General features: G+C 42.2%; 1 protein-coding gene across 7 annotated transcripts in view; it reads left to right on the top strand.

The window, feature by feature from the left end:
- The window catches only part of CDH10 (cadherin 10), a 518,016-nt gene that overhangs the window by 447,287 nt on the left and 58,088 nt on the right, over positions 1-12,641 (top strand). The gene's annotated exons all lie outside the window — the stretch shown is intronic.

The raw sequence follows: 12,641 nt of genomic DNA, 5'->3' as shown, positions 1-12,641 counted from the left end.
TGCAGTCGCGTGTGTGTGGGCGGAAGCTTCTCCTCTGACATAACTTCCGTGTGAGTGGAAGCTTCTCCTCTGATACAACCAAGAAAATTGCATCTTCACTCAAAACACTTAGGTGGCAATTCTTTAATTTGTCCCCATCCTCACGGATAACCATGGGAAACCATCCCATGTCATTCTTTAGTGTTTATCTCAACCTCAGTTCTCAGGCTTGAGGGTCAGTGGCTGTGCCCATTTATACTCTGATTCTTCCATCTCTCCATAAAGAATGAGTTGGGGATGATTTCTCACAGTTAACCATGGGGACTGGGACAAATTCTGTCCCCTTGTCATTCTAGCAATTACTCTATAATATAAAAACAGCGCAAAGGGCCATAAGAATTAGTCGGAAGCAATTTAGTGTATGTCAGCAAAACAAATAAAAGTGTTTGATGCCATGGGTTTACTCCACTAATTTGTTTTCTGGGACTGCAATTTAATGGTATAAGAATGTGGCACCAAACACTTTTTTACTCATTTCTGCTGACACACGCTGAATTGAAATTACTATTTGTGACGCTGTTTTCTCATTGGACTAATCCATCTTTAACTGATGAAAACAATTTACTTATGTTGGAACCCTTTCTAAGCTGACCCTTTAAGCAGGTATTTTGCTGAAACATGGCCCATGTCGGGTACTCTAATAAATTCTTGGGGCCCACTGTTTTTGTGCAGTGCTTTGTCCATTGCACTTTGGGATTCTCTCTCTGGTTGCTTCGATTGCTTTTTCTATAACAGTCCAGAATATGTTATAGTATACTAGCATAAACCTGTATTGGTACTCCTAAATGTAGGCCTGCTCATTTATACAGAGTCAATGGCAGCTGTAAATAGTGCCTCTAAGTGTGGCATGCAGCATTTGCAATTTGCCCGAATTACTGATTTGAATCAATTCACCAGATTCGAATCGATTTATTTTCTTTTAAAAAATTGGGTTTTCCGATACACTGACCAACCCTCCTCCTTGCATACCTTCAGGCCTCCTAAAGCAGGAGCAGCAGTGTTCTAGCAGCAAAAAGCCTGTCCTAAGCGTTGCCTCTTGTTGATCATCCACTGCCGCTTCTGCTCCTACTTTAGGAGGCCCGATATCAGAGCTCACGTTGGGGGTGTGAGGGTGTTGGTTGGAAAGTGCTGCATAGATGCCAGCACTGTGGGTACCCTTAACTTTGAGCTTTAGGGGGTTCCCTGAAGGTCAGCATGTTTCCCCCTTCTCCCCACCATCGTCCAGCTACCCCCTGGCCTCCCGGTCTTACTTTCAAAACTAATTACGGTCTGCAGAGGATCCCTGGTGATGTAGCGATTCTAGCAGGCTGCTGTCAGCCTCTGCTGCATGTTCCCTCTGTGTGGTCCATCTCAGACCAAAACAGGACGTGACATCACAGGAGGGGCGGGATCACAGCATAGGGAACGTGCAGCGGAGGCTGACGGCAGCCTGCTAGAATTGCTATATCACCGGGGATCCTCTACAGGCCATAATTAGTTTTGAAAGTGAGACCGGGAGGCCAGGGAAAGCTGGACGACGATGGAGAGAAGGGGAAACATGCCAGCCTTCAGGAAGCCCTTGGTGCAGCTATTAGAAGTACACAGAGGGAGGGGATCCAAAGAGAGGGGCACATGCCGGACTGAGGGTAGGGAGAAGGGAAAGAAATTATAGGTCTTAAAACAGAGGAGAGGGAAAGAGATGGTGGACAATGGAATGGAGGGAGGTAAAAGAAAGGGAGAGAAGTTGAACCCAAGGGATGGTATGGAGGAAGGGGTGATAGAAATACTGCATGGGGGAAGTGGTCATTAGAGAAATGCTGGACTGCGGGGATGGAGACAAAAAAAGAGAGGTGCCAGACCTCCGGGGGAGGGAATGGAATCAGAAGGGGAGGACAGAGATGGAAGATAGATGGTGAGCACGGAGAAAGAAGAAAACATCAAATGGGCAGGAGACTTAACAGAAGACAAACAGAAAAAAGAGCCTGGGACCAACATGATTTGAATAATGACCAGACAACAAAAGGTAGAAAAAAAGTTGTATTTTCTGTTTTCTGATTACAGTATGTCAGATTTGAAATGTGTATGCTGCCAGAGTTGGTGTTAGACAGTGAATGTGTGCTAAGACTTAGAGAGAGGAAAAGTATTTTCTGTTTGTTTATTTTGTTTACACCACAGCACCAGTGTGGATAGGAGAGGGCAAAGGGGGTGGAATGGGTGAAGAGGCTACAAAATAAACCCACCAGAATGTTTAAAAAAAAAAAAAAAACATCCACCCAATTAGGCAGGAAAATCGAACTGAATCATCGATTCAATTGGTTGAATCAAATCGAATTGAAAAATTTTCCCCTGAATCGGGCAGCATTAATTTGCAGTATTCTATAAGCTGCCTAAGGAAGCTCTGCCCTTATCCTTCCCATGCTCAGCCTATGTGTACACCTCTCTTTGAATTACGCTCTATAGCATTTATGTGCACCCTTATAAATAGCACATAATACACTTATGGCCATAAGTGACATTTTTCTGTGCACCTACATGTGCTGCCATTTTGAGGCCAACTGCACACACTCAGTTATAGATTTTCAATGCCTATTTCTGAATGATGAATTACTAAATCAGGTATTTCTCATCCCTCTTTCAGTTTTAACCTTCCTCCAATCACTTAATCTGAAACAAAAACTTGTAAGAAAATGGCACAAAACCTTGACAGATACCACAATGCAATCTTTAGGCCAGTGCATATCACAGGACCCTACTTACCCACATAGGAAAGACAGAATGATAAGTTCATATTGAAGCGGTCAGTGTTTTTTAAACATTGATTACTGTGGACAGAGTTAGTCCTGGATATTCAATGCTGGACCATGTTTGGGGACTCAGTACTGAATATCCAGGGCTAACTCATACTGAGTAGACCAGTGGAGCTTATGCACTTACCAGTGGATGTTCAGCCAGGGTCTGCATAAAAAAAATGATGAGGATCTGGCTAAAACTCAGCTGGCAAATGCAAAGTGTCACATCTTATATCATACCATACTGTACATTTTTCATCTACACCACAAATTTCAACTAGGATTCAATGTGGTTTACAACAAGATTAAGAACTGAGGACATGAACACTGAATGAAGGATAGGAACTAGGCTCCTGAGATTTCATTATGTGTCCTAGGAGAAAAAGTGGGTCTTAAGTTTCTTCCCGAAGATGTAATACTGGCATGGTTGTTATAGGTGGAGAGGGAGACCATTCCATATCTTGGGTCCCTGGTACACAAATGTTGATTCATGCTGCTTCTTCCTAAGTTCACCTGAAGGGGGGGAGGCTAGTTTGTACCATTGGTGTGTCCTTCCACCCATCCTGATTGTTTCTCCCTCCACCTGAACCAAACAATAGGTCCTGTCTGAGCACCCACTCCATACCCTATGACGAATACAGGTAGAAATGATGCTAACTCACAGACTTGGCCTCAAAATGGCCACTGTGACCTCTAAGGGCAGACTCAGTAGGGGGTCACAGCAGCCATTTTGAGGCTGGACTCACAACAGACAGGAGTGAATCATTCCTGTGCATATGCCCTCTAGACCAGTGTCTCGCAAACTTTTTCGAGCCAGAGCACACTAAATCTAGTGTCCCCGGCTCGAGACACCTGGAAGTGCACTGGCATCGGCATGTTGATGTCACGCAGCGCACCGACGTCAATGCATGAGCCTTGCGCTGAGAGAAGGACCTGCAGAAAGAAGAGGTGCCGACATCGGGAGATTGCTTAGAGGACGTATCTCTCTTCGCGCCTCTCCCTCTTCCCCAGTGTACCGCTGCACACCTGAAATTTCAGGAGGCACACAGTTTGCGATATACTGCACTAGACCATCAAGTAGCTTCATAGACCTTCCCTGGGACTACCTTGAGGATGTGGGATGGGGGCTTGAGCCAGGGCTAACATTTGGAGAAGGACAGGTAACCGGGTACTGCCAATATTCAGAATGGAGCCCAATTACCTCTGTAGCTGAAGTTAGGATAGTGTATTTGCTGATACAAATATCATTACTAACCTGCCCTTCCAGGCTCTGCCAAAGCTCTGCCCACAGTTACCCCTCTAGTACAAACCTGACAATGCAGTAGTATTTAGTAATGATATTCAATGTCTCTGTCTAGTTAGGTATGACTGAATATCAGTGCTTAGTCAGACACAAGCAATTTTAACAGGCAGGAATCTCTCCTCTGTTAATTTACTTTGAATATCATAAGAACATAAGAAGTTGCCTCCGCTGAGGCAGACCAGAGGTCCATCTCGCCCAGCGGTCCGCTCCCGCGGCGGCCCATCAGGCCCACTGCCTGAACAGTGGTCTCTGACTAATTTTATAAATTACCTCTAATCCTATTCTTATAACCTTACCTCTACTCTTATCTGTACCCCTGTCTCCCTTTGTCCTCCAGGTACTTGTCCAGACCTTCTTTGAAGCCCTGTAGCGTGCTTCTGCTTATCACATCCTCCGGTAGCGCGTTCCATGTATCCACCACCCTCTGGGTGAAAAAGAATTTCCTGGCGTTTGTTCTAAACCTCTCCCCTTTCAATTTCTCTGAGTGTCCCCTTGTACTTGTGGTTCCCCATAGTTTGAAAAATCAGGCAAGGAGTATACGCGATCTAATGCAAAAAGTGTGAAGGGGGATGCTACATCAGAGAAAGAAGTTAAAAACTGAGGACATGTTCTGTCTTAATAGATATATCAAACTATTACAGAAAAAAAAAAGAAAGAATAGCAGCTCAATAGGTTAGCATTTCTCAACAGAAGGTCACTTCCTTAATGGATTTACAATAAAGGTGCTTAAAGGAAGAGCACACAGGAATGGAAACCTTTCAAAATTCTTTGAGATTGACACAAAGGGACTCAATAGAGACATTGACTTTCTCACCCATTATCAGATAGAAATCTTTTGAACTGTAAAGTGTTACTGTTCATCACCTCTGTCTATCCTCCACCCCCACCACCTTTCACTCAGCTGTAACAGCATACCCAGTGAACCTACAACTAGAGAATTGCACGGGGACATATTTTCCCCATCCCTGCAGGAATTCAATTTACTCGTCCCGTGCCCGCAAGTTATGTCGCTGTCCCTGCCCCTTTCCTGTAAGCTCAGCCTCAAACACTTATGATTTTAAAGTGTTTGAGGCTTGTGCAGATGAGGATGGAACTTGCAGTGATGGGGCAGGGACAGGAAAATAATTCACGGGACAGGAAAATGAGTTCCTGTGGGAACGGGGAAACATTTGTCCCTGTGTCATTCTCTACCTACAATCTAGATGAGTTTCTGCTTTTTAACCCCATTATAGCTGCATTGTTTCTTCACTAGCCTGATAAAGAAAGGATAGCTCATTGCTTGTCAAAGATGTGTTGTTTGTCCAATAAAAAGGTATCATCTATACATTTTTAATCTTATTTCATTATAAGCAGAAGAATGCACTCCAAGAGTTGTGTTCATGCTGAGAGTGCAGAAAGGTGGCATCCCTTAATCACATCTTTGGGATTTTGCTGATTCATTTGTTTCTTTTTGGGCCATTTCCAAAACAAAATAACTATTTTGAAATGAAACAAAACAAAATAAGGCTGTGCCCTTGCATTTCTCTTTTCATTTCCAAATGAATGTACATTCCTAATGTTTCATAGTCAAAAGGCAAATTACATGGATACATAAGTAATGCAGTAACAAAGAGAATCAAAGCAGATAAAGGTGGTCTGAAAGTAAATAACAAGGAAATCCTCTTCTGAGAAGAGGGTGAGTGGATAGGGGTTAAGATGTTTGCAAGATAAGGAAGTGAAGGTGCAAGACTGGTGGGATTGATCAAAGAAGGGGAGAGGAGCACATAGTGGCATGGGAACCAACATTCCAAAATGATTAGAGTGCTTAATATAATACATGAAGGGGCATTTCTGATAGGCAAAAACGCTAGCTGTCAAAAATTTTAAAAAAACAAAATTGACTGCTTGTAGACTTCTTGGCCAAAAAAGGCATCTAACCTTAGGACCTTAGCATGTATAACCTTAGGACAGCTAACTTTATTTGCCAATATAAAAGGTATCAAAGAGATTAGGTGCTAAAAGGAAAGAAAAGTAAGTTATAGAAACTAAGACAGACAAACACTGCAACTGATCAGGTGTCTCATGCATGGAATGTGTTACTGCTCACGATCCAAAAAATAAAAGTGAGTTTTTGAAATATATCCTTGAAGTATTGTAGAATCAATATAGGCATTACTTTTTAAATGTTTTTAATATCCATCTGAACAAGCGGATCAAGGAGGTTTGCAAAATTAGTCGTGTGCGTAAGTTTGAAATCTTTTGATATCCCTCAGAGCTTTCTCAAATTCACACTGTGGTTCTTTATATGAAAAAGATTGGAGACCACTACACTATCGTTCCTAGTCTGTTAATGAGGATGTCTCTTCCAATAGTGCTATTCGCTCCTCTGCTCTGGATACTCTTCCTCCTCTCATTCCCTGTTCTGTAAAGTGTACCAAATCCCAACTTTGGATGACCTCTAGAATCTGCAATGCATTTTCCTAACCTAGAGAATGACACGGTGACAAAATTCATCACCGTTCCCGTCCCCGCGGATAACCGCGGGAAATAATCCCATGTCATTTTCTAGTGTCTATTTCAAGCTCGGTCCTTCTACACCAGCATTCTTCAAAGCAAAGCTTGCGGGTCAGTGGTTGTGCCCAATTATACTCTGATTCTTTCCTCTCTCCTTAAAGAATGACATGAAGATGGTTTCCCGCGGTTATCCGCGGGGACGGGAATGGTGATGAATTTTGTCACCGTGTCATTCTCTACTCATAATTCCTGCAATTTTGTCACTTTAATATTATCCTTAACATATAATGACACTCCTCCTCCTTTTTTTCCTACCCTGTCCTGCCTGAATAGATTATAGCTCGGTATAACTTTATCCCAGTCATAGTAGCAGAGGGGCCACAATGCAGTCAGTGGGGGAATGGTAATAAGTAAAAGACTATAAGTTAAGGTACTCACCGCTTGCAATATGGGTTAAGTGAAAATTTTAACCCAGAAAGAGCCAAAAGGGGTGGAGAAAAAAAAAGAGCTAAAATTTGAGTCTTGAAACATGGAAAGACAACCTAGGACTATATTGTGCACTGATGTGTTATAGAACTTTATAAATTGTTCTCTGATAATAAAGCTGCAGCCAATAAATTTTGAGTTTGGTGTTATGATGCAAGAAAGAAATGAATGCCCATGTTAAGACCAATTTGCTAGCCTGCAAAAAACTCTCTTTTGTATTTCTATCACTCTATGTAGATAAGCACATTGGCAGTGGAACATTTTTTTGTTTGGGGGGGCCCAAGAGCTCCACCTAGACCTACCCATGACCCCACCCAAGCTCCGCCCCTGACCCCATCCCCAAAATAATGATAGTATTAATTGTAATACTATTTTTTTCCATTCATTTTTCATATATACAAATCTCTCATTCCTTCCCTCATTTCCCAGCACCCCATCCATGCATCATCTGTCATTCCCAACCTCCTCCCAGCCCATGCAACATCTATCCTTTCCTGTCTCCCCCCAGCCAGTGCAGAATCTGTCCTTCCTAACCAGCCTGAGCAACATATGTTCTTCCCTGCCCTCCCATGCCATATCTCTCTCCCTTTCCAACTATCCTATCCTCCTATATATCTCCTTCTACACCATCCCCAGGTCCACCATTTCTGCCTTTCTCTTTCATTCTTCCTTTCTGGTATCTCCTTTCCTTCGCAGCACCTCACTTCCAACTACTCTCTATTTCTATCCCTCCAGACCATCGCTAGTTCCCCCATGTTTCTGGCTCTATAAGTCCTTCCCCTTCACTCCCCACCTGGCACGTCTTTGAAACCCATCCCCCATTCCACTTATAAAAAAAAACAGTCCTGGGGCTTCCTGGCCCAGCATTCCTCCCCCTTCACCTCTGTTAGAATTTTTGTTACAGGGGAATGCCGGCTGTGGCAGCGACTCTGAAATGCAGCCTGCGGCTTTCCTCTCCTCATTCCTTGCGCCACGATCCATCCGGGCTGAAAAATGAAGTTAAATCATTGGGGTAGAACACGGCACAAGGAACGCGGGGAGGGAGGCCTCAGGCTGCGTTTCAGAGGCACTGCTACAGCCGGCATTCCCCTTTAACAAAAATGTCAGCGGTGTTGAAGGCGACTTAGGACCGGCACGCTTGGCTACCCTGTTCGCACCCCCCCTCCTAACGCCAGCCCTGCATCTCTGGATGCCCCCACACCAATTCTGCAGCTCCATCACCAACCAGCACTTCACACTTCTGCTTTGTGATGTCACTATTATTTTAAACATCAATAAACACCTTCCAGTCTTTCAAGTTTTTCTATATACATATAAAGTGATCCTTGGAGGGCACCAAAGCCCATTTGGTTTCTGTGAAACAAATCACCATCACCTGATCGTCATAGGATCGATATTATGTATCGTTGATATATTATGTATCTTTTGATATATATTAGTGAAAAAATTATTTATATTAAATTTACTTATCTTGATCAATATAATGAATACTTGGGAGCGCCTCTACCGACATGCACATGTTTCAAAATAGTTTTCGTCAGGGTTGAGGCTCCCATATATGATTACCGTGCTTCAAAGCTGCCGTTCATCTCTATAAGATATCATGTCAGTAGAGGCGCTCCCAAGTAATAATTTAATTGCATGGGGCTGGCAATCAGATTCTTTCAATTTATTAAATTGCAAGATAACATGGCAATGCAATAACTGTTGAAAGATTAGCTCCTTCTCTACTGTGCCATAAAAGACCCCACTTGATTTCTGGCCATTAAACCCCTATCACAAAAAAAGGGGCAAAGCAAATCCCACTTGAAAAGGAGAAATCCAAACATAAAAAAAGCCAAAGTCTGGAACAGCAGGAAACAATTTATTAAAATCTAAAATAGCAAGGACCCAACACAGTCTGTGTTTCAGTGAATAGTATTCTTGAGGAGTCCTAAAGTCCGCAGTGCATGAAATACCACAGGTGCTCAAAAGTACACTCTACTATCCCAATCTGCGAGGCACTTGATGCTTTTTTGTAGTCCACTCGTTGGTGTGTACTTTATTTCATTCCAAGCATTCAACTCCTTGCAACAAGGCCTCATGCTGCACTGGGTCTGTGGTGATGCCAGTGGCAAAGTCAGTTATCAGTGTAACAACTTGCTTGGTTGCGTCATTGGACATTATTATGGAAAATAACAGAATTTTAACATATTTAACCAATAGCTAAACACATACACAGCCAAGCGATGTGTTACACTGATATCTGATAACCACTATATATGCTGTTTTGAAAAAAAAATCTGAAAACATGGCTTTTTCAAAAGTGTTAAAGGTTTAGCTTGACCGGATCTTACACCACATGTTTATTTTCATGTAACAAAATAAAAAAAACAATGCAGGTAATTTTGCTCACATTATCTAGATGTGCTCTTGGCGTGGAGATAGGGTAGGGACTTTGAAATAGCATTAGCCTGTGTTGTTTTTGCCCTCAAAAAATGACCTGCAGAGAAACCAAGAACAGGTCTATGCAAGGAGAAAGAATCAAAGCAATGTTTCAATATATCTGTACAATGCCAGCAGTTTGGTTTTGATTATTGGTACAGATCCACGAGTCAAAAATAACCCATGCAGTTTCTTCCATTGCAAGCAGTTTGATTATTGCCTCCCAACTATTTTCTGTGCTCTGCTGGACCAAATTTCAAAAGGATTGCCTACAAAGAAGGATCTCTGTGAAATTAACTTTCAGCTTGCAACCCTCCCAGGCAGTTTCAAACTTTTTCTATCTAACTTAAATTCAAAGAGAAAGAGATATAGGCATTTTAGGATCATATCTTCTTCACAACTGAGAGCCTATCCACATTTTATAGTCTAAATTATAGTAGAACTCTAGAATCTATTCAAAGTTCACTTACATTTTTGCAGATATTTTAAAATATATGAGCATTGCTCTAAAGCAGTGATTCCCAACCCTGTCCTGGAGGACCACCAGCCAGTCGGCTTTTCAGGGTAACACTAATGACTATGCACGGGGCAGATTTGCATGCTTGTCACCTCCATTATATGCAGATCTCTCTCATGCACATTCATTAGTGCTACCCTGAAAATCTGACTGGCTGTTGGTCCTCCAGGACAGGGTTGGGAACCACTGCTTTAGAACATTGCTCATATATTTTAAAATATCTGCAAAAATGCAAGTGAACTTTGAATAGATTCTAGAGTTCTACTATAATTTAGACTATAAAATGTGGTTAAAGCATTACAAGATAGTAAATGTCAGCAGATGAAGACTTGCACAGTCCATCCAGTCCACCCAACGAGGTGACCAGCGCGGTCCCTGCCACTCTGATAAAGTCCCACTTCACGATTAAACCCTGGTTTACTTAATCATCTCCATCTCCCTGACAATTTTAGGGGCAGAAACCGTTGAAGTCTGGCTGGCCTTAGTCCTACTTCCCAACTACTGGAGTTCTCCATCTTGCTGTTTCATTGTCATTTATGGAAACCAGCCCATAGGCACTTATATGGATTATGTTTAGCTATGCCCAAGGTCATTTTTGTAACAGGACACCTATATCTGAAAACCAGGCAAATTTATTTATTTATTTTGTTTTCTATCCCATTCTCCCCAAAGAGCTCAGACCGGGTTACAGGTTAACATATATAATATACAGTTAACAGGCTACAATCTGCCCATAGTTACAAGTTTGTTTGGGTTGTTTTTTGTAATACAAGTTTTTATCATAACTCAACACATACTAGGGATCTAATACCAATATACAGAGTTTACAGTTTACAATTTTCCACAGTGCAAGGTTTTTCAATACAAGTTTTATCCTAACTTGATATATCCTAGGGATCTAATACCAATATACATGGAGGGGCATAATCAAAGAAATGTCTAAGTCCGATTTGGATGTAGGGCGCTAGTTGCCCAAAGTCAGCAGCGGCAAAATGTCTACTTAGCAATCCCCCAAAAGAATATGCGACGCTTACAACTAATGCAAAACACTGCGGTCAGACTAATCTTCGGTCTAAAGAAGTTCGATCACGTGACGCCATACTTCAAACAGCTACACTGGCTGCCGATGGAAGCTCGTGTAAAGTTTAAGTTCGCCTGCCTCTGTTTTAAAGTTTTTTACGGTCTAACCCCTAAATACATCACTGACCTCTTCTCCTTCTCAGCCAACACACACAAGAGAAGCTCCCACTTGCACTTCGTTTCTCCCCCGGTTAGAGTATGCAAACTAAAAAAACACCATGAGCATCTTCTCTCACATCAAGCTGCTCTATGGGGTAAAGACCTAGAACAACTCCTTTTGCCCACCACTTATGAGGTATTCAGGAAACGCCTCAAAACTCACCTATTCCTGAAATCCCTAGACAGCTGACCCACTTCTCTCTTTCCCCTCTCTAATGGTGTTCCTGCCCTTTCTCCCCATTGTTCCCACATCCCTTAAGTTAACTCAACTTGTACTTCACTAATCTTTTGTAAACCGCATAGAACTTAACGGTACTGCGGTATATAAACTGTTATTATTATTATAGAGAAGTACGTCCAAAATAAAAATAAAAAATTTAAATCGTCTTTCTATACATCAAGGCGTTTGGGTGCACAATGGGATTCAGAGGCCTAAAATGTTCCTGAATACATCTAAAAAGCCGTTTTGATTATCAGCACTTGGATGATCTGTCTTTTAGATCGTCCAAGTGCCAACTTAAGTGGGTTTTTAGATGTATTTCAGTTTCGATTATGAGTCCCATAATATATAGTTTACAGTTTAAATTTGACATAATTACAGTGCAAGATTTATCAATATAATGCCTATTTTCAGCCATTCAGGGGGGAATTGTTGACTACGGGAACTCATGGCAGCCATTTTGTATGAGTGATCTGCACGGGGCAGGAGCGTAAGAAGATCGCTCCTGCCCCGAAAGCCCACTAGACTACCAGGTGAGGTTCGGGATGCAGCGTTTCTTTTCTTCCCCCCCCAAAAAAAAAAAAAAATCACAAATAACTGAATCCGCGGACACTGAAACCGCAGATTCAGAGGGAGAAGGGTATACATAAATTACAACTCCATCCATAATCTGCTCATAGGAGAGGTGGTGGAGAGTAAAACTGTGACTGAGTTCAAAGAAGCGTGGGATGAACACAGAAGATTTAGAATCAGAAAATAATATTAAATATTGAACTAGGCCAGTTACTGGGCAGACTTGCACGGTCTGTGTCTGTGTATGGCCGTTTGGTGGAGGATGAGCAGGGGAGGGCTTCAATGGCTGGGAGGGTGTAGATGGGCTGGAGTAAGTCTTAACAGAGATTTCGGCAGTTGGAACCCAAGCACAGTACCGGGTAAAGCTTTGGATTTTTGCCCAGAAATAGCTAAGAAGAAAAAATTAAAAAAAATTTTTTTAATTGAATCAGGTTGGGCAGACTGGATTGGCCATCCGGGTCTTTATCTGCCATCATCTACTATGTTACTATGTTACTATATGTTACTATGTCAGAGCAGCATCAGAGCATTTAGCACTGGGCCACAGTAGAAACCTCTTCCATGGCTTAGTAAAAGGGG

This window comes from Geotrypetes seraphini, chromosome 2 (assembly GCF_902459505.1).
Source record: "Geotrypetes seraphini chromosome 2, aGeoSer1.1, whole genome shotgun sequence".
Classification (NCBI taxonomy): Eukaryota; Metazoa; Chordata; class Amphibia; order Gymnophiona; family Dermophiidae; genus Geotrypetes; species Geotrypetes seraphini.
This window is presented reverse-complemented; position numbering and strand designations above follow the sequence as displayed.